The 22,793-nt window shown below is 38.1% G+C and overlaps 1 long non-coding RNA gene and 1 pseudogene across 1 annotated transcript in view; both read right to left on the minus strand.

Annotated features, from left to right (window-relative positions):
• Positions 1–408: 408 nt before the first annotated feature.
• The window catches only part of LOC139359745 (uncharacterized), a 28,140-nt gene continuing 5,755 nt past the window's right edge, over positions 409–22,793 (minus strand). Inside the window, exons 2-3 of the long non-coding RNA XR_011616134.1 lie at positions 17,524–17,769; positions 409–764 (exon numbers count right to left, since the gene is read on the minus strand). This is a non-coding gene — a long non-coding RNA (uncharacterized lncRNA). The remainder of the gene's footprint in view (positions 765–17,523; positions 17,770–22,793) is intronic.
• LOC139359949 (angiogenic factor with G patch and FHA domains 1 pseudogene) lies at positions 1,865–3,338 on the minus strand (annotated as a pseudogene).

The following is a 22,793-nucleotide window of genomic DNA, read 5'->3' on the forward strand; positions in this document are numbered from 1 at the left end:
TTAGGAGCCACTAATTCATTGAATATTGCTTTCTTGTTTATAAAGTCTAGTAAAACAATTAAATGTTTTTTTATTTCTTTTCATCTGGTCTTCAAGTATAAATAAATATATTTGTATTTTGTATTAATTTGCCTCCTATAGAGTATATGACTACATTAATTGTACCCAGCATTTCAGTTTACTAGTCTTCTCATTAGCTCAGTCTATTTTAATGATGTAATTTGTATGCCGTAAATTAAATTGTTTTACTACATTTTCAATACTTTACTTTCCATTTGCCTCTTTTCCAAATATGATTTGACAAGCTCATAGTTTTTTTCCACATTATTTTGGTTTCTTGTTTTTTCATGATTTGGCAAACATTTAAATATAAACCTCATATCTGAGTTTTATGTGCCATATAATTTATCTAATGCTTCATGCTAGTAGTGTATATCCTTTTCTGCAACATAATTTATGATTTAGTTCTCACATGTGGAAGACGGCACACTCCAGATGCCAGCAGGCAATTTATCTATGTTTATTCCATTTGCCTTGTCAGAAGCTGAACAACCCACATAGATCTGACATCCTTGTGATCAGATCCATCTGAATGGGGCACTGACCTCTTAGGTTGATACTTGTTTGGATCATTACCTTTATTTTCTTCTGGTCCTGAGAAGTTTCCATATTTTTCTTTCAACTATATCAGCCATTTTGTGAATTCTTGCAACTTATCGGTAATTTTAGTTATCTGCATTAAGCTTTCAGAGCACGTTATTTTCCTGAGAAGCAGAAATATCAACATTTGCATACATGAATAAAGTATTTTACATAGATTTTTCTATGTCATAGATTTTCACCTCATAAGAAATTCCAAGTTTCTTCATTTGATATGCCACTCTCTTCAATAGAGAGTTTTGTAATAATTTGTAGGATGTGGTTCCTTTTTTACCATTAGAAAATTAATTATGTATTATGCACAAATTTCTGAAATACTTTACTGCAGTAAATAGTATGTGGTCTGAATCATTTTTTTCCTTAACATAAAACTAATATGGGCAAAATTGTTCACCTGAATTCAGATCTTTTGGCTTCAATTGCCATTCTACTTCATTAGCATTTCCCTACCTCCATAAAAGCTATCATTTAAATTTTTTGTTTAATTCACAATTTACTGAAAAGAGTGTTTTAAAAACCTTTATAATGTTTGTATTGCAATTGAGGACATTTTCAATAAATATCTTAAACTTGAAGTCCTCGCTAAGTATTCCTTTTGTACTAGAACTCAGATATTTCTGGTGCAACTCCATTGCCTGCAATAATATTTATGAAAACTACAAATACCAGCACACTATTTCAATACCCTACTCAGTTGTTCGTATCTAAATATCTTGTTAGCTATGAAACAAGCCAAAGATAAAATGCTGAATATGTAGTACCAATAAACAGATTCTTCACAGAAGAAGACAGTAAAACACTAATTTTCTACAATATGTCACTAGTTTATTAGCTCTTCAATAATATTATTCAGGTTATATCAAGTATAAGAGGTTCTTTTATCTAGGTTCTAAAGGGCATAAAAAAGGATGCATATAGTCAGATTTAGTTTTATAAACTTTTGATGTTTCTCTTGCTGTGCATCTTACTGTGACTATATGGAGAAAAAGACAAATGTACATTTAAGTTATTAGTGGTTACATGAGTTTTGCTTATACAGATTTTTGCTTATCTGGATGTCATAAATGACAAGATAAAATAAAATAATGAACTTTGATAAACTCATCTGTGCCCTGTAAACTTTAGTCCACTAACTGCATAACTTGATTCAGTCACTATGTATTAGTTTAAAAAGTGATTTTTGCAAGCTGCAAATCAAACTTTATTATACATTTCTGAACCAGGAAAGGGTAAACTCTGACACAGTTCCTGTGTGCCACAGACTCTTTGGGGAATAAAAGTTCTGCAAAAAATAAAATAAAATAAAATAAAATAAAATAAAATAAATGAGTTTCCAAACTCTATTTTTAAGAAAGCTTGAGTTTTCCTCTATGATTAACCTGCACTCTACGTTCCCTTTTACCCAAGGCGTGGTCCTTTGGTCATTTCTTTTAAGGTTTAGTTTCTGGGAAGTTTTCAGCAAACCTATCACCACATGCTTTGTCCCAGTTTGTTTGTTTTTGTTTTGGAGAAGGCGAACATCTTCAACTGAGGGTTGATTGCCTGTCCCCAAGTCTACACGTGTTCGCTGAAGCTGAAGCTGAATCAGAGTTTTCATTCCCAGCCATCCTTCCCCAGGCCCTCACCTTTTATCCAACCCATCTTCTCCAACATCTTACTTCTGTTGCTGTCAGTAATTTCAGAAAGAACAGATGCAGGAGAATTATCTCTTTGGAAAGTTCCTTCACTTTCAATCTGCTCACTATGTTTTCCACCTCTATTTTTATATTTTAGATTCTTCAATGTCTATTTATCTTCATAATCTGTTACTGTAAACATATTTTACTTGTATTTTCTTTAATTATTTTCTTATTTCCAACTATTTTTTCTCCTTACTTAGAGTCGGTCCGATTAATAATTCATCTTTCTTATCAAGGCAAGGGTGAGCTCTAACTTGTGGTTCACAGCCAACCCAGGTACCACTGCTAGGGTGCGTGTAAAAGGGTAACACAGTCTCTCCAATTTTCACTTCATGACTATGTTCAAGTACATAAGGGTCACATTAATTTCCAGTTGAACAATCCATTTTCCATTAACAATTGTCCCCTTTTGACTGCCTTGATCTACAAGGACATAACTTTTTAAATCATGGTCAAAATAAATTTCTGCATGAAACTTACTGACATCAACTTCAGGGATTCAAAGAGCATGCTCAGGATCATTTTCTCTTCCAATTGCAGCAGGTTTTACAGCAGTAATGATAAAGAGTGACCCTGTATAAAACACAGGTGATCCAATGACAATCACTCTAATACATGGGCCAATTTTTTTTTCTCATTTTCCTCCTCAGTATATTCTGCATTTACGTTCCCTTCACTGGTAATGTGAGGAGGACTGCACTAGGGCCATAATGGATGCTTGGGGAGCCAAGAGGCCACGGGAATGCAGGTATCGAAAGGCATAATGTCTTCAAGTTTTATCAATATTGTTGTAAATAAAATAATTTCTTTATTACAGCTGAAATTACCTCTCTCACACGGTTGATCCATTTATTTGTATCAGAAGAGTGCCGATACCCTTGGCTATACTGTTTTTGTCATTTGGCTACATACTCCAAATTGGGATTAATGGTACTTCTACTTTACAAATTTTAAGGAATCTCCATACTTTTTTTTAACAATGGCTGCACCAATGGACATGCTCAGCAACAATGTACAAATATTCTCTTTTCTTTTCACTCTAACACTTTTTATCTTTTGACTTTTCTATAATAGCTATCCTAACACCACGATAATGTGGTATCTCATTGTGATTTTGATTTTAATTACTCTGATAATTGGTGATGTTGAGAATGCTTTTATATATCAGCTGTCCATTTTTAAGTCTATGAAAAAAAGCTATTTAGATATTTTGCTCAATCAATAATAAAATTGGTTTTTGTTTTGTTCTGCTGTGGGGTTTTTTTTTCATATTGATTAGTGTGACATATAATTTGGATAGTATCATATTATCCCACATATGGATTACAAATATTCTCTCCCATGCAATATACTATCTCTGTATTTTGTTGATTGTTTTATTTATTGTGCAGAAACTTTTTTCTTTGATATAGTTCCACTTTTTAATTTTTGCTTTAGTTGCTTGTGTTCTTTATGTCGAATAGAAAACATCATTGCCATGACCAGTGTCAAGGAGCTTTCTCCCTATTTTTTTATAGAAAATTCATGATTTCAGTTCTTATTTTTGGGATGATATAAGAGCTCACTTTTTGTGAGCACATATCTAATTTTTTGTACACCATTTCTTGATGTCATTTTCTATTTCTTTTCTAATTCTTTGGTAACAGTTGACTGTATATGTGTGAGTCTATTTCTGGCTCCTGCATTCTGTTTCATTGGTTTTTGTGTAGGTACTATACTATTTTGATGACTATAGCTTTGTAATATAGTTTGAAATCAGGAAATTTGAGGCTTTCAGCCTGTTTGTTCTTCTCAGTATTTAGCTATTTGGATTCTTTTGTGCCTCCATACTAATTTTACAATTGTTTGTTCTACATTTATTTTAATGGCATTCAAATTTTGATAGAAATTTAACCCTAGAACTTAAAGTATAGTAATAAAAAAAGAAATTTATTTAACTATGTAGATAACTACATGTAGTATAGATATTTTAACAAGATTAATTTTTAGAATCCATGAACACAGGATATAGTTCCCATTTTGTATTCTTCAATTTCTTTTATCAACATTTTACAGTTTTCAGTATGCAGATCTTTAATATTCTTGGTTAAACTCATTCTATTTAATGAATTATTTCATTCTATTTGATAATACTGTAAATGGAATTGTTTTGTTTATTCCTTTTTCAGAATATTTTGCTGTTGCTGTATCTAAATGCAACTGATTTTCATGTTAATTTTGTATCCTGCAACTGTACTAGTTTGTTAGCTATAACAGGGTTTTGTTGGTGGTGGTGGTGGTGGTGGTAGTGGTGAAACAGTGGGCATTTTTAACCCTAGTTAACACTTTAAATTGATAGTTGCTATTATCATTTCATAATTCTTTAAAAAATGACCAGATGAATTACTGCTGTCATGAATTCAATTGAATTCACATGTTCCCATTTAAAATAATTTTATCTGTTTTGTCTGGGCCCCAGGATGGGGGGCACCCCATGGGAGCCGGCAGATTCCAGATGGGGAGGGAGAAGCAAGCAGGGAGGAGGCTGAGCAGGAGAAACAGAGAGGGGCTCTGGGGACAGTAAGGAGGAGAGGGGTCCTGTCGGAGACCCAGTGGAGAGAGAGAATGGGCCAGGAAACAGGTTAAAGGTGAGAGTGGGCAACAGGACTGCTTCTGGGCACAGGCAGGGGGCAGGGAACTTTGCTGAAACTGCAGGGCCCAGTGAACAGTGTGGGCAGGGTGGGAGGGAATGGAGAGGACCAGGCGGACCCCAAGGTCAATTTGGAGGAAGGAACATTTCCCGGTTCCTTCACCTCTGCCCAGCCTTCTACGGGCATGGTACTCCCAGGGGCAGGGCAGGGGAGGAGGCGGCTCCTGGGGGACTCGGAGAGCTGAGGGGCACACAGCCGCTTCGCAGGGCCGGGGTGAGGGCGGAAGCAAGCGATGGCTGCGGATGCCGCTGGCCCGGTGGGTAGGTGCTGGCGGCCTAAGCTGGGAGGAGCTCACAGGGCCCAGCGCCTGGGGCCTGCAGGTGGCCCTGGAGGAATTACCCGCCCGTGCCTTCAGGCAGACAAGTGTGGACGGCGCCGTGGACACGCCCTTCCAAGCTGGAACATTTGTGACGCTGGAATTTAAGCTCGGGCGGACAAACGGCCAGAAGAAGGAATGGATGAAACTCCAGTGCAAAGTCCAGCCCAAGGGGAGGAAGCAGAAATGCCTGGCCTGCGTCACACTGGGCTCCAGGGATAAGGTCCCATGCTGGATGAGTCACTGCTCTGTAGAGACGCAGGCTCAGCGGGAGTCTGAGGAGCTCCAGGAGACCCAGTGCAGCCTGGTGGAGCGGGCGGTGAGGATCCCACAGCTACTGCTTCCCTGCACAGTTCGCCTTCTCCAAGGCCCGGCCAACAACCGAGCCCAGCACTAAATTGCATGGCGCCTCCTGGACCACTGCCAGGGGTGACCAGTGGAAAACTCCACCTCCCAGGGAGAGGACACTACATCCCCAGCAAATAAAGCTGCTCCCCCTACCAAAGTAAATAAATACATAAAAATACATAAAATAATTTTGTTATTTGAAAATAATGTGTATCCTTTGTTTACTGGTAAACGTGCCGCCCATGTATCTGTATGCCTAGTCAAACTTTTTAATGAAGTTAACATTTGTGATTCTTTATTATGATACAAAACAGTAAATTTTATAATGGTTTTAATATCATCTAATATGGTTGAAAATATGTCAATTTGTCATTGCCTATGAATCTTTGTGTTATTTATTTTACACTGTCAGATATTCTGTCTACAAATATCTAATGGCTTAGAATCTTGCTTAACATATTGTATGTGCTCACTACTAACTACTCTAATTCATCAAATTATCTTTTTACACCATCCTTAAAATACAATATTATTTTTATTAAAATTATTTTTCTGCTTAAATAGTTATGAAAATTATGAGGGCTATTCAGTCTGCCCTCTTGATGGAAGTTTGTTTGTTTTTCTCTATTAATACGTTAGAGGGTACAAACGCAGCTTCATCACGTGGACATGTTGCATAGTGATGAAGTATGAGCTTTTGGTGTAACAATCATCTGAACGGTGCTTATTGTCCCAATTGGGTATTTTCTCATTCTTAACCCCTTTACCATCCTCCCATCTTTCTGAGCCTCCAGTGTCTATTTTTCCAGTCTCTATATCCAAGTGTATGCATATAGCTCCCACTTGGAAGTAAGAAAATGCAGTATTAGATTTTCTGTTTTTGATTTATTTCACTTACAATAATGGCCTCCAGTTCCATTCATGTTGCTGCAAAAGAAATGTTTTTATTCTTTGTGGCTGAATACTATTCCATAAATGTATAAGTGTATAGCACTTTTTCTTTATTCAATCATTGATTGATAAATGTAAATTGACTCCATATCCTTGCTCTTGTGAGTAGTGCTGCAATAAACATATGGGTATGGGTACCTTCTTAAAGTAATACATTATTTTCCTTTGGATAGATACCCATTAGAGGGAGTGCTGAATCAAATGGAAGTTCTATTTTTAGTTTTTTGAGAAATCTCCATACTGTTTTCCATAGAGGCTATAGAAATTTACATTCCCACAAACAATGTATAAGTGTTCCCTTTTCTCTGTATCCTTGCCAATATCTTTCATTTTTTTTTTTTGCTTTTTAATAATTAGCCATTATGAATGGTGTAAAATGGTATTTCATTGTGGTTTTTAATTGGCATTTCTTTTATCATTGACTTGAACATTTTTTACATGGTTGTTGGCTATCATTGTCTTCTTTTTGAAAAATATCTGTTCCCATACTTTGCCTGCTTTTTAATGAGGGTACTTGTTTTCTTCTTGTTGAGTTGTTTGATTTCCTTGTATATTTTGCACATTAGTTCTTTGTCACATGCATAGTTCACAAACATTTTTCTTATCCCATAAGTTGTCTGCTCACATGTTAACTAAAAGCTCCTTTTCAGGAGCTTTTTAGTTTAAGTTCCATTTGTCTATTTTTCTTATTGTTTCATCTGGTTTTGAGATCTTACTCATGAATTCTTTGTTCAGGCCAATGTCCAGAAGAGTTTATCATAGGGTTTCTTCTAGAATTTTTATCATTTTAGGTCTTCATTTTAGTCTTTTAATTCATATTGAGTTGATTTTTGTATATGGTGAGAGCGACAGGTCCCATTTTGTACTTCTGCATATGGAAATATAATTTTTCCAGGGCAATTTTTTGACTAGGATGTCATTTTCCAAGTGTATGTTTTTGCTGACTTTGTAAAAGATCAGTTTTGTGTAGGTTTGTGGCTTTATTTCTAGATTCTCTATTCTGTTCCATTGATCTATGCATCTGTTTTATCAGTACCATGCTGTTTTGGTTATTAAAGCCTTCTAGTATGTGATTCTATGTGAACTTAATATTTTTCTAATTCTATGACAAATAACATTGGCATTTTGATAGGAATTGCATTTAATATGTAGATTGTTTGGGGAAGTATGGTCATTTTGATGATAATAATTCTTCTAATCCATGAGCATAGGATGTTTTTCTCATTCGTTTGTGTCATGTACAATTTATTTCATCAATGTTTTGTAGTTTTCCTTGTGGATATCTTTAGCCTATATGATAAATTGTATTCTAGTTATTTCACCTTTTTTCCAGCTATTGTAAAAGGAGTTGACTTTTTAATTTGATTCTTCGGTTGTTCATTATTAGTGTATAAAAATGTTACTAATTTTTGTACATTGATTTTTGTATCCTGAAATATTATTAAATTCTTTTATGAAATCTAGAAGTTTTGGGTGGTCTTTAGATTTTTCTAGGTGTAATATTATGTAATTATCAAAGAGGGACAATTTGACTTCCTAGTTGAAATCATATGCATTGCCCATGAAGATCAACAGACAAAATCTATGGGGAGGGCACTGATGATGATATTATCCTTAAAGTGGTCATGTGATTATGGTTGGAAGCCTAGGCTGAGAAACACTTAGCTAAGAATTGCCTCTCAAGTTTCAATGTACATATAAATCATTTCCAATTCCAGGCCTCTCTCTTAGTAATGTGATTCTGCAGGTTTGGAAGGGGTCCATGAATTGACCTCTTTCAAAAGTCTCCTCTTAATGCTGATGTTTCTTCCAGTACATCCATTGTAGTGGTACTAGCTAGAGAAAGTAGGCACAGCACACAGAGCTCCTGACACCCAACATGCTTACCACAACATAAATACTTTTCACCCAAAGTGGAAACCACCAATCACCATTCAGAAACATGTTATTCTCAGCTGGCACTGTAAAGTTTACAGAGGCTAGAGAAGGCATCAATGTTTGAGTAAGTCTGCATTTGGAAAACATGTACACATGAGTTAATACAATGTATATTTAGCATGTACTATTTCAATCTATTTAGCCAGTTGCCTGTCACTTTTTATAACACACAATAACAAGAAATTTAACCAAACCTCTTAGAGTTTTTTAGGAATATTATATAATAAACTAAAAAATTTATTTTACTAAGGTTAAAGAAATGGGAATAATCACAACAATAGCAATGATTCTTCTGTCCATGAAGAGCCCTTCAGGTGATAACATCAGAACTCACAACAACAACATAAGGGAAGTGGAACAAATGTAGCCAAAGTTCCCTGTACACCTCCCTTCTCTCTTCTGACCACAGAATGTTGAATTCAATTATTTAGCCATTTGCTCTGGAATGAAAGTATCTGGACAGTAGAAAGTGTGAATCTGTTTCATCTGTTTTTCTAATGGTCATATGATATAGTTTAGATGTCTCCTCCAAATCTCATATTGAATTTTAATTACTAAAGTTACAAGGTGAGCCTGGTGGGAGATGGTTGATTCATGGGGATGGATTCCTCAGGGCTCTGTGCTGCCCTTGTCATTAAGAAGTACTCACAAGTTCTAGTGGTTTAAAAGTGAGGCGTATCTCTCCCCCATCTTTCCTGTTCCCACTTCTACCATGTATGCCTGTTCCTATTTCATCTTTCACCATGACTGTAAGCTTCTTTATAAGTTAATATTGTTACAAAATTTCACTGAATTTTCTTATAAAATTACCTGACAAAATTTTGTCATAATACGATATTATGACATCATGATATATTATGATAGTATAATTTGTACATATTATGACATCATAATATATTCTATCATAATTCATGACCATTATGATGTCACAGTATATCAAGACATCATAATATATGCATAATAACATCACAATATATTATGACATCTTAATTTATATGCATTGTGATATCACCATATATTATGGCATCATAATTCATATATTGTGACATCACAATACATTATGACATCATATTTGTGTGCATTGTGAAATCCCAATATATTCTGACATCATAATGCATATGTATTGTGACATCATAATACATTGTGATGTCATAATTCATATGTATTATGATAAAACATAAAATTTTGTTAGGTAATTTTATAAGAAAATTGAGTCAAATATTGTAACAACCGTAACATATAAACTTAATAGAACCTAAGAATATTATCTGCTCTTGTGTGCATGACTGCTTTATGATATTATAACATATCAAAATGGTTTATATGTCAAATAAATTTTATACGATGATATGATATCAATATATAATGATATTATAAGTTTCATTTAAATCCTATTTAAATTCAGACAATTTTATTAGGCACTCTCTGTCTACCACTGGACAATTTTTAAGGGTCCACTATTTGCACAGACAGTACACCTGGGAAAACACAGACTCACTCAGCACAGGCTCTTCCCTGAATCTTTCCCCTCCTCAGGCATCCGTTCATCAATCAACCAAGTAATTGGAGAGCAGAGGGCAAGTACTCCCTAACACAGAAGGTCTCATCATTCCTGCATGCTTTTCTTAGAAGAGGGAAAAACAAGAAGGTCCTTTTGGGGGACACTTGGTGAGACATACACTAAGCCTTCTATAGTTTGGGAGCCCTAACCAGCAGATACAGACTTCTCAGTAGGAAGGGATGAGGCAGCTGTCCTGAGCCTGGAGCTCCACCATATCTTGTCCCATCTCGTTTAGGCAATTTTGAGAGGCTGCTCTGGAATATGTCTCGATGGTGGATGTTGGGAAACAACCAGGCTTTGATGGGACTCAGATGGTGTCTGTTGTGTGAAGACAGGAGCTGAATGCTCAGGATCTAGGCTGTTTTTCTTGTGGTCAGTGGGGTTACCTGTTTGGGACCAAGTCCATTTTCACTAATGAGACTGAATAAATTCTATAGAACAGAGTACAGCTCCCAGGATGACTGAGGAAAGGTGAGAAACAGGAGAAGTTTCTCTCTCTACTTAGAGTTTTTGCTACTTCAAGAATCATAAGCAGACTAAATTACCGTTAGCTCTAATCTAATAAAATTGATTCTATTGTATTTGATCTAATTATCTTTTCCCATGTTAAGGTAGAATGGGCCATTTTATTTGGTATGTACTTTTTCTCCACATTTTTATTTTATCATATATGTATGTATGTAATACAATCAACCATAATTTTAATTTGACATTTCTAACCATTTGAGAAATTATAATATCTATGCACACTATTTAAACACGATGTATAATGCCCTTTCTTTGCAAAATGTATAACACATTTCAATATAGGTATTGTTATACATAAAATGTTTATTCAGAAACAGAATGCTTGTTCCTCAGTACCACAAGGAAAAATCAGCATTCAGACAAAAATTTTTCTCAGCAAGGCAATTTTACTCTTTGCAGAAAAAGTGCTCCTCGCAGATGGAACAATGGTGAGAGCACACTCAAACAAAGGAGAACAGCAATTATTATCCTTTACACAGCTTGTCCCTGCGACTGTGTCCTGTCTCCATTGGCTGGAGCTGGACCCAACAATCTAAGCTAAACCTGACTGGCTAATAACTTAAAACTTTCCTGAATAGGTAAGGGCAAGGGAGAACAAAGGAAAAGAGGAAGTTGTTTGCAAAAAACTTAGAAAAGTAACATTTCAAAATAGGGAAGGGGCATAGGCTGTGAGCTGTGATGTCTAAGACAAATATCTTGGTTAATGTACAAGGACATGCAATGTGCTCATTCCCTTATACCTAACAGCTACATAGGATAGGGCATAATGAAGAGTTATTAGCACAAATCAAGGAGGCTTGAAGGAAGTTAGTCTTTAAAAGAAACTGTTATTTCTAACACTTATGAATTATTCTTTAACAAAAAGGGAAATTTTGAAGAGGAAACTTTTCTACTTCCTACAGGTATGTTTAATTCTGCATCTTGAATAATAAGCAGTATCATAAATTATTCCAGGTAGGAATTGGGACAGAAATTATTATAAAATGATTCCCTTATCTTCTGATTCCTGTGCCCCTGGCTCTGTTTGTTTTGTTTTTATTTTTGACACTATGACAAGACCCAGAAAATGTCTCCTATTAACTGTGTCTAGGTCCCTAGTAAAACTACAGCAAGAAACTTTTCTTATTGAGGCCCTAATGAGAGCCAAGAAGAGAAAACTTAGCCAATAAGAGTAATCCACGCCCAACTGAGGGCCATATAAAACGTGAGTCCAGCAGAATAACTCACACTCTGAATCTGGAGGTGAGAGAGAGAGCACCTTTCACTTGAGTTAGAACACAGGAAAAGGAAATGAAAACTCTGATCCCCACTGCTCCTCCATCCAATGCCCCATTGACCAACCTTTCTTCAAACAGATTTCCTTTACAGAAAGGGGCTCAGGTGAGAAGAAACCATTCAAAGAAAAAGGCAAGACCCCCTCTTCCCATTCCAGTGAGAAGTACATGTAAAGGCAGGTAAGGCCCTGGGCTGTTGCTATGAAGTCTCCAAGGAGGGTTGGAATCAGGGATACTGAGCTATGTGTCTTTGATAGGGTTTTATTTTGAAATTGGGATTGGGAAATGACTCAGATCTCTAAGGAGACTTTGAGAAATGTGTTCACTCATGACACTGGCAGAAGAGCTTCACTTGAAAGGCTGATCCACAAATATTTGTCAGGGACAGACTATGGGACTCTGTGCCTGGGAGAGGTGAGTCACCTAAACTCCATGTTGCACTAGGATCAAAGTCTAATCCAAATGAAAAGAATTCTGAGGAAACTAAGCTCAAAGCCAGAAGCAGCACTGCTAGATCGGGTAAAATTTGACTCTTTCAAGGTAAAAAGAGACAGTGCTGCAACACAGTCTCCCCTGGCAAGGAAACTGGGAGCTCTTTGGCAGCCAGGGCCTTATTGATTATGGACTCTGGAGAACAGAGGAGAGATGAGTTTTGTTGCAACTTCAGTTTCTGTGTGTCCAGGATAAACTAAGCCTTCTAGGGTGTTTGATTGGAGGTACTTACTCAAACTCTTATTTTATCAATAGAACCAGAGTAGAGGTCTCATGAAGAAAACTCCAAGTAAAGGAAAATCAGCTCCAAAGACAGCTGCCAAGACAGAGCAGGTAGAATCTTGCTTTTTTTCCCCCTAAGGGGCAACCAAGCAGAAGACTTTTATACAGGGATTGAGCAGTAGGAAGGCTTCTTAGTGACTGAGATAATTTTGGAGCTCCTGGCACTCAGAGGATATTTGGGGACTCAGAAGGGGTTAAGCTTCACTTCATTAAAGTGGTCAGGAAGGAGAAGAAAAGACAAATGAGATTCACCTGAAGGTGCATGGAAGGTTGTGGAAATGAGGGTCTGTGGGCACCGTTCTGGAGAGTATCTCGCTCACATGCTTTCTCTGCAGGGAACTGTATAGGAAAATAGTGCAGCTTGATGTTGAAAAAGAAACTAAAGTCCTCTACAGTTTTGCAAAGCAGTGGAATCCAAGAGACCTGTGATGCCCACCGTAGAGGTCCTTTCATGGCTTGCACTGGGTGCAGCAAGAGGCACAAGTCTCGGGCCCCTGGAGTTCAATAGTCATCACTTTGGAAAGCTTAGTGAGCTTCCAAGGTGAGTCAAAGGCCATTTATCAAAACCCATCCCATGTATTGGTGCAGCAGGTCCATTCTCCACTGACCTGGGAGAAGCTCACTCAGCTTGCCTGGCTCTGGGGGCCTCTGTGTGCTCAGGTGCAGACCTTCTATGCCATCGCCACCCAGGCAAGTTATGTCTTCCCTGCTAAGAAGTGGCTTGTTTCAGCCACACTGACTGGCCCTAAGGATTCAGCTCTGGATAGAGAAGCCCACCCCTTGCCTGGGCAGGAGATAACTGAGCCCATCAGTGGATCAGATGAGGCTTCGGCTGGGTGCACCCTCACCCTATTCAGCAGAGAATACACTCTTGGAACGAGAGCAAGAAGCTGCTATTTCTCAGATTCTTCCAGAAGACCAGCAGTGACAATTTTAGATGCACAGTGTCAATAAATGACAGAACCTGAGCAGTCGTAAGAAAGGAACTTGAACAATGTACTCAAAATAGTGAACCTTGCATTTTGTAGAGGGCTAAGATTATACACAAATTACATATTTCCTGTTAGACATTTGATGTCTTGGATGTCTCATGACAGTCAGGCATATCTATATAATCAGACAAGCATTAAGATGTAATCATTCATATGCCTTTGCGTATTTTAAATTGTAGCAAAAAAATATAAAATTATGTTCTTCTCTTTTAATTCAAAAAAGTTTGTAGCTCTCACTCTTCCACACTGAACCCATGGAACACTAATATCCACAAACATTTAATAGTACTCTTCATGAGAAAATGTCAACATATTTTTACAGTTTAATAAAATTATGGTGAAATCACCACAAAAGGTGTTTACTAATAATATTTTTACATAAAATTGAAGTCGATATGTTAAATGTAATTGATCTTATTTATCCTTCACCTGAGTCATATTTGCCTCATTTTAAATTGTCTAAATTTAAACTGTCTTCTATTTGATACAATTCAGTTGATCATACTGTATTGTCAGATATTAAATGTAATATAAATATTGTCATTTATTTTATATATTGCTACATTTTATGTTTTTCATCTTTCATTTTACAGTGAGATTATGAAATCTTTCATCACCTTAATATATTTTTTGTTTTGTTCTCTGCTTCATAATTTTCATACGTGTCATGATACAAACATTCATGTTTTTGGAATATTCAGTTTTAGATGATTTTGTATTTCATCCACACTGAATTTTTATTTACTCCATGTGTGAGTTGGAGGACTTTTACCTTCACGTCTGCTTTATTTTCACCCTGACCCCTCACACCCCACAATTCTTGTTTTGGTCAAAGAACATGGATTTATCATTCCATTAAATGGAGCCAATTCAATGAAAATATTCAGATACACCTTCGAGATATATGATTTTTGCTCTAGACAGGCACAATAAAATAAATATCACAATAATGTGAGTCACACAATTTTTCTGCTTTTCCAGTACATATAAAAGTCATGTTTACACCATACGGTAGAATAAGACTGAAATAGCCTATATTTATAATAACAAGGTACAAACCTTAATAAAAAATGTACTATATTGCTAAAAAAGGCTGACACAGATATACACCTACAAAAAATCACATGATGTTGGAAAAACAGTGTTAACAGAGTCGCTCAATGTAGGGTTGCAAAAAGCCTTCAATTTGTAAGAAATCCAATATCTATAAAGAACAATAAAGTGCAAAAAAACTAAGTATTCCTGTGTAACAATCAATGTTCACTAGAAATATACCTAGAAATGATACATAAAGGATGTTTACGTATGTATAAAAGTAATTGACAAGTTACATATTGGGTGGCAGATAAAAATTGCAAAATGATTTTTAAAGAAAATTGAAGGGTAGACCAAAACGTTCCTGAGTGGACAAAATCAGTTAGACATCCTCAGTGACCTCATCTCGTTGACTTGCAAACAAGCAAAACATAATGTGAACTATTTTTTTGTGAATGCCTGTAATAAAAAAAACATAACTTAAGCTTAAGTTATCGGAAGTACCCAAGAAGCTTATAGTAATATACATCTACAAGGTAAACCAAAAAATACAATTCTGTAACTGCAACAAATCAAAGAATTTTATTATTTGCTACTTCATTTTTTTCAATACAATCTCACCTCTGACCCTTTGCCATTGAAATGCTAAACCTCTTTTGTTCTGATGTTCCACAATTTACACGTTGCTTCTTACTCAAGAAAAATTTTTTGAAACAGGTTCTTGCTCTGTTGCTCATGTGGAAGGTGTACACAGAATCAAGGTTCTGTGCAGGTTTACATCCTGAGCAAAAGCCATCCTCCAACCTTAGCCCCATGAGTAGCTGCAACAACAGGCATGCACCACCATACCCGGCTAATTTCTTCTTTTTTGTAGAGACAGGGTCTTACTATGTTTCCCAGGCTGGCCTCAAACTCCTGGGCTCAAGTAATCTTCTCGACTTGGCCTCTCAAAGTGCTGGAATCACAGATATAAACCACCATTCCCTGCCAAGAACACTTTTAAGATTTGTGTTGTGCTACAGTTTACTTTTTAACAGGACAAAATAAAATAAACTAGCTATACATAAATCTAACAAACATTTGTTAAGCATATGAGAAAGACCATGAAAAGTCCTTGAAATGTAAGAAAATCAGCATAAACAAATGGAAAACCACATCACATTCTGAGGTAGAATATCTCACTATTACTCAATCATCAATTTTTAGAAGTAATTTATAAATTTAATTTTGTCCCAATAAAGATACCAACTGGTGTTGGAAGCAAGCATTTTATTGCAAAACTCCTATAGATGAAAACACAAATAAGAACAGCTGAGAAAACTCTGAAAAAATAGAATGGCTATTCCACCCTATGAGACATGTTGATTTATGAATATATGAATAACTCAGTGGAACAATAAATTGAAAAATAAACCACAGTGTATAAGAAAGTGCCTTTGTTCAGGCTGCTAAAACAAAATACACTAGACTGGGTAATGTTTGAACAACAGAAATGTTTGATCACTGTTCTGGAGGCTGGAACGTTCAACATCAAAACCCCAGCAAATTCAATGTCTGGTGAGGGTCCTGTTTCTCATAAATGGTGCTTCTTGCTGTGTGCTCACATGGCAACTGGAAGAAGTGTGCTCCCTTCAACCTCTATTACAGAGTGTCAATTACATGTATGAAGATGAAGCTCTCCTGAGTGAGTCGCTTCCCGAAAAGCTCCAAAAAACTAGCATATTAGGGATTAAATCTTTACAAATAAGTTTTTACAAGTAGACACAAATTCAGGCCATAGCAAAAAGTTAATTGGCAATACAAACTACAGTTGGGTTGGCATCATTAATGCTTTGAGTTTAGGAATCTGTTCTTTTATCACAAAGGTAAAAACTAATGTGCTAATTATAACCTGCAATAAAATAAAGGTCAAACGAAAGATAAATCTGTATGGTGAAAAAATCAAGTTTTTAAAGGTGAATTCTTACAGGTTGTATCTGGATTTCTGTGGTTTCTGATGATGAATAAGACCCCAGAGACTCCTCCTGTGACTTTCTTACTGAAGTTTCTGACACTCTTACTCAATTTGAAAGTGTGTAAAAATGGTTTCTGCTTCTGTCTTTAAGAAATTCAAAATCAAGTTGGCTTCCATATGCTTGATCTAACACAATTATTCACTCAGTGCTTCTCCGCTGAGGAAGGGCACTGAATCTCACACGCCCAGAAGCATCATGTTCTGTCAGATACAGGACTTCTCCTTGAGGCAGAACCTCACCATTCACACATGATCAGAGGCTTTCCCAGGCATGCACTGCTCTGTGCTCTCCCACACAGGCTCAGCCCTGAGCATCTGACTCTGAAGGTGACTGATGAACATGTTCCCTAGTACTCTCATTTACAGGGATTTTGTTTTCTATTAACGATCTTTTCCAAAGCTCTAGGGTCTTTCCTGAATCCACCTCCCACACACAGATAGACTGGCAGATTTGGACGGAAGCTTGGATCCTCACTTGAAGCCCTGCCCTGTCCCACCAGCTTCTCTAGAAGTACAATGTTCTAATTACTCCTGAGAGACCACATATCAGGGCATCTCTCTGTGCCAATAATTGAATAAAACTGAGAAAAGAAAAAAATTTCCGCTGAGGGCTGCCTCTAAGGGTCTAGTTGCCAGACTTATATATCTTTTTACACAAATATTGACAAATGTAATTTCATCTTTAGAAGAAAAACAAAATAAAGAACAACAACTCACAGAGGAATGAGAAAATGAAATCAATGCTCTATAGAATCCAGCTTACCTCAACCATGGGGTGGTAAGTCTCCTCAGGAAAAAGCAGTTGTCCTCGATCATCAGAAACAACTGTGGCCTCAGACAGCTGGACACTGAGAGTGCAGGATGTTCACTGGGAATCCACGCCTGCATCACAGAGAGATGGAATTCCCAGGAGAAGCTGAACCCACAGGTGCTTTTCTACCATTTGGTCTTACTGATACTACTCCTCCTCCTGGCCCAACAGGATTCCCAAACTCTTCTCTGGGCCTCACTAGGGATAATTCAGAAAGACAAGAAGTTATTAATGACCCTAAATTTCTGTAGTTTCTGGGGTCTAATCTGTTCATTTTTAGGTTTTGGGTTTCTGTCCTCCCTCTACATCCACAGAATTTTTGTGTCCTATTCCAGTACCTATAACTTTAAGTAGTCATTTTTTCTAGTCTAGTCACCCGTACTATCTTCTAGTCATTTCTTTTTTTTTTTTCTAGTAGAGTGAGATGATATGGACACAAAAACGTCTATATAAAAGTTCACTATAACTCAGTTGAGCACCACAAACCCTCTTTGGGCTGGACTGTCATTTAGAGAATGTAAAATCCAGATTTGCCTGGGGTGGCAGTTAAGTAAATGAAAGATACATCTTGTCCAGGAATGGTCAGTGAGAAATCTCAAAGTTTGAAAATGGATGCCTATAGACCTCAGTGACATTCTCTTCATCTTGGAGTCAGGCAAGAAAAGATTTTTGGATGCTGAGGGAAAAGTCACATTCAATCAACAAATTACCTAGCCAACATGTGTGGACCCAGAGAAAAAAAGGAAGTAAAATCACTTTGCCATGCTGACAGATATAATGATAAAAGCTACAACGTGATTAAAATGCAAGTGGCCTCAAAACCCTAAAGGTTACATGAATGATCCTCGAGGGACACGTGGTGTGGCTGGAGTCAGCTGACTATTAGGCTAAAGGTGAGATATGATCAATACCTCAGGAAGTGGGTCAAAGACCAATGCAGTTGTCATGCCCGGAATGGTCTGGGGCCTTCTAAACCATGAGACAAATAGGTCAACTTTCTCTAAGAAGCACAGGTCTGGCATGCAGTGATGACCTCTGCATTACACATGGATTCAGCTTGATTTCTGGCTAAACTGTGGTATTTTCAGAGAACAGACCCTTTCCATGGACTCCAAAATGAATTACCTGACAGACCAGCAGCTAAAATTATTTCTGATTTGAAGCCAAATAAAGGATGTCCTTTGCCAAATAGCCTTTAGTTTCAATGTGGAAGATTAAACAGTTAGAACATGGCCAATGACCCAAAACCCTGAGCTCTTACCATTAAGAGGAGCAACCAGCCTGGCTTCAGGTTCTGTGTAGCTCGTGCTGAGGTTAGACATCCACAGCCGCCCAGTGAGCACCTTAAGGTGGCAGCTTTCTTGACTCATCAGGGAATTAGAGGCAGGCATCTAGGAAACATTCAGTAAATTGAAGACCCCGGCACAAGGAGCAAGATGGCCGAATAGGAACAGCTCCAGTCTCCAACTCCCAGCGCGAGCGACACAGAAGACCGGTGATTTCTGCATTTTCAACTGAGGTACTGGGTTCATCTCACTGGGGAGTGCCGGACGATCGGTGCTGGTCAGCTGCTGCAGCCCGACCAGCGAGAGCTGAAGCAGGGCAAGGCATTGCCTCACCTGGGAAGCGCAAGGGGGAAGGGAATCCCTTTTCCTAGCCAGGGGAACTGAGACACACAACACCTGGAAAATCGGGTAACTCCCACCCCAATACTGCCCTTTAAGCAAACAGGCACACCAGGAGATCATATCCCACACCTGGCCGGGAGGGTCCCACACCCACGGAGCCTCCCTCATTGCTAGCACAGCAGTCTGTGATCTACCAGCAAGGCAGCAGCGAGGCTGGGGGAGGGGCGCCCGCCATTGCTGAGGCTTAGGTAGGTAAACAAAGCTGTTGGGAAGCTCGAACTGGGTGGAGCTCACAGCAGCTCAAGGAAACCTGCCTGTCTCTGTAGACTCCACCTCTGGGGACAGGGCAATAACAAACACAGCTGAAACCTCTGCAGACACAAACGACTCTGTCTGACAGCTTTGAAGAGAGCAGTGGATATCCTAACACGGAGGTTGAGATCTGAGAAGGGACAGACTCCCTGCTCAAGTAGGTCCCTGACCCCTGAGTAGCCTAACTGGGAGACATCCCCCACTAGGGGCAGTCTGACACCCCACACCTCACAGGGTGGAGTACACCCCTGAGAGGAAGCTTCCAAAGCAAGAATCAGACAGGTACACTCGCTGTTCAGAAATATTCTATCTTCTGCAGCCTCTGCTGCTGATACCCAGGCAAACAGGGTCTGGAGTGGACCTCAAGCAATCTCCAACAGACCTACAGCTGAGGGTCCTGACTGTTAGAAGGAAAACTATCAAACAGGAAGGACACCTACACCAAAACCCGGTCAGTACATCACCATCATCAAAGACCAGAGGCAGATAAAACCACAAACATGGGGAAAAAGCAGGGCAGAAAAGCTGGAAATTCAAAAAATAAGAGTGCATCTCCCCCGGCAAAGGAGCGCAGCTCATCGCCAGCAACGGATCAAAGCTGGACAGAGAATGACTTTGACGAGATGAGAGAAGAAGGCTTCAGTCCATCACATTTCTCAGAGCTAAAGGAGGAATTACGTACCCAGTGCAAAGAAACTAAAAATCTTGAAAAAAAAGTGGAAGAATTGATGGCTAGAGTAATTAATGCAGAGAAGGTCATAAATGAAATGAAAGAGATGAAAACCATGACACGAGAAATACGTGACAAATGCACAAGCTTCAGTAACCGACTCGATCAACTGGAAGAAAGAGTATCTGTGATTGAGGATCAAATGAATGAAATGAAGCGAGAAGAGAAACCAAAAGTAAAAAGAAGAAAAAGAAATGAACAAAGCCTGCAAGAAGTATGGGATAATGTAAAAAGACCAAATCTACGTCTGATTGGGGTGCCTGAAAGTGAGGGGGAAAATGGAACCAAGTTGGAAAACACTCTTCAGGATATCATCCAGGAGAACTTCCCCAACCTAGTAGGGCAGGCCAACATTCAAATCCAGGAAATACAGAGAACACCACAAAGATACTCCTCGAGAAGAGCAACTCCAAGACACATAATTGCCAGATTCACCAAAGTTGAAATGAAGGAAAAAATCTGAAGGGCAGCCAGAGAGAAAGGTCGGGTTACCCACAAAGGGAAGCCCATCAGACTAACAGCAGATCTCTCGGCAGAAACTCTCCAAGCCAGAAGAGAGTGGGGGCCAATATTCAACATTCTTAAAGAAAAGAATTTTCAACCCAGAATTTCATATCCAGCCAAACTAAGTTTCATAAGTGAAGGAGAAATAAAATCCTTTACAGATAAGCAAATGCTTAGAGATTTTGTCACCACCAGGCCTGCCCTACAAGAGACCCTGAAGGAAGCACTAAACATGGAAAGGAACAACCGGGACCAGCCATTGCAAAAACATGCCAAAATGTAAAGACCATCGAGGCTAGGAAGAAACTGCATCAACTAACGAGCAAAATAACCAGTTAATATCATAATGGCAAGATCAAGTTCACACATAACAATCTTAACCTTAAATGTAAATGGACTAAATGCGCCAATTAAAAGACACAGACTGGCAAACTGGATAAAGAGTCAAGACCCATCAGTCTGCTGTATTCAGGAGACCCATCTCACATGCAGAGACAGACATAGGCTCAAAATAAAGGGATGGAGGAAGATTTACCAAGCAAATGGAGAACAAAAAAAAGCAGGGGTTGCAATACTAGTCTCTGATAAAACAGACTTTATACCATCAAAGATCAAAAGAGACAAAGAAGGCCATTACATAATGGTAAAGGGATCAATTCAACAGGAAGAGCTAACTATCCTAAATATATATGCACCCAATACAGGGGCACCCAGATTCATAAAGCAAGTCCTTAGAGACTTACAAAGAGACTTAGACTCCCATACAATAATAATGGGAGACTTCAACACTCCACTGTCAACATTACACAGATCAACGAGACAGAAAGTTAACAAGGATATCCAGGAATTGAACTCATCTCTGCAGCAAGCAGACCTAATAGACATCTACAGAACTCTCCACCCCAAATCAACAGAATATACATTCTTCTCAGCACCACATCGTACTTACTCCAAAATTGACCATGTAATTGTAAGTAAAGCACTCCTCAGCAAATGTACAAGAACAGAAATTATAACAAACTGTCTCTCAGACCACAGTGCAATCAAACTAGAACTCAGGACTAAGAAACTGAATCAAAACCGCTCAACTACATGGAAACTGAACAACCTGCTCCTGAATGACTACTGGGTACATAACGAAATGAAGGCAGAAATAAAGATGTTCTTTGAAACCAATGAGAACAAAGATACAACATACCAGAATCTCTGGGACACATTTAAAGCAGTGTGTAGAGGGAAATTTATAGCACTAAATGCCCACAAGAGAAAGCAGGAAAGATCCAAAATTGACACTCTAACATCGCAATTAAAAGAACTAGAGAAGCAAGAGCAAACACATTCGAAAGCTAGCAGAAGGCAAGAAATAACTAAGATCAGAGCAGAACTGAAGGAGATAGAGAAACAAAAAACTCTCCAAAAAATCAATGAATCCAGGAGTTGGTTTTTTGAAAAGATCAACAAAATTGACAGACCACTAGCAAGACTAATAAAGAAGAAAAGAGAGAGGAATCAAATCGACGCAATTAAAAATGATAAAGGGGATATCACCACCGACCCCACAGAAATACAAACTACAATCAGAGAATACCATAAACACCTCTACGCAAATAAACTGGAAAATCTAGAAGAAATGGATAATTTCCTGGACACTTACACTCTTCCAAGACTAAACCAGGAAGAAGTTGAATCCCTGAATAGACCAATAGCAGGCTCTGAAATTGACGCAATAATTAATAGCCTACCAACCAAAAAAAGTCCAGGACCAGATGGATTCACAGCTGAATTCTACCAGAGGTACAAGGAGGAGTTGGTACCATTCCTTCTGAAACTATTCCAATCAATAGAAAAAGAGGGAATCCTCCCTAACTCATTTTATGAGGCCAACATCATCCTGATACCAAAGCCTGGCAGAGACACAACAAAAAAAGAGAATTTTAGACCAATATCCCTGATGAACATCGATGCAAAAATCCTCAATAAAATACTGGCAAACCGGATTCAGCAGCACATCAAAAAGCTTATCCACCATGATCAAGTGGGCTTCATCC

Source organism: Macaca nemestrina, chromosome 18 (genome assembly GCF_043159975.1).
Source record: "Macaca nemestrina isolate mMacNem1 chromosome 18, mMacNem.hap1, whole genome shotgun sequence".
Taxonomy (NCBI): Eukaryota; Metazoa; Chordata; class Mammalia; order Primates; family Cercopithecidae; genus Macaca; species Macaca nemestrina.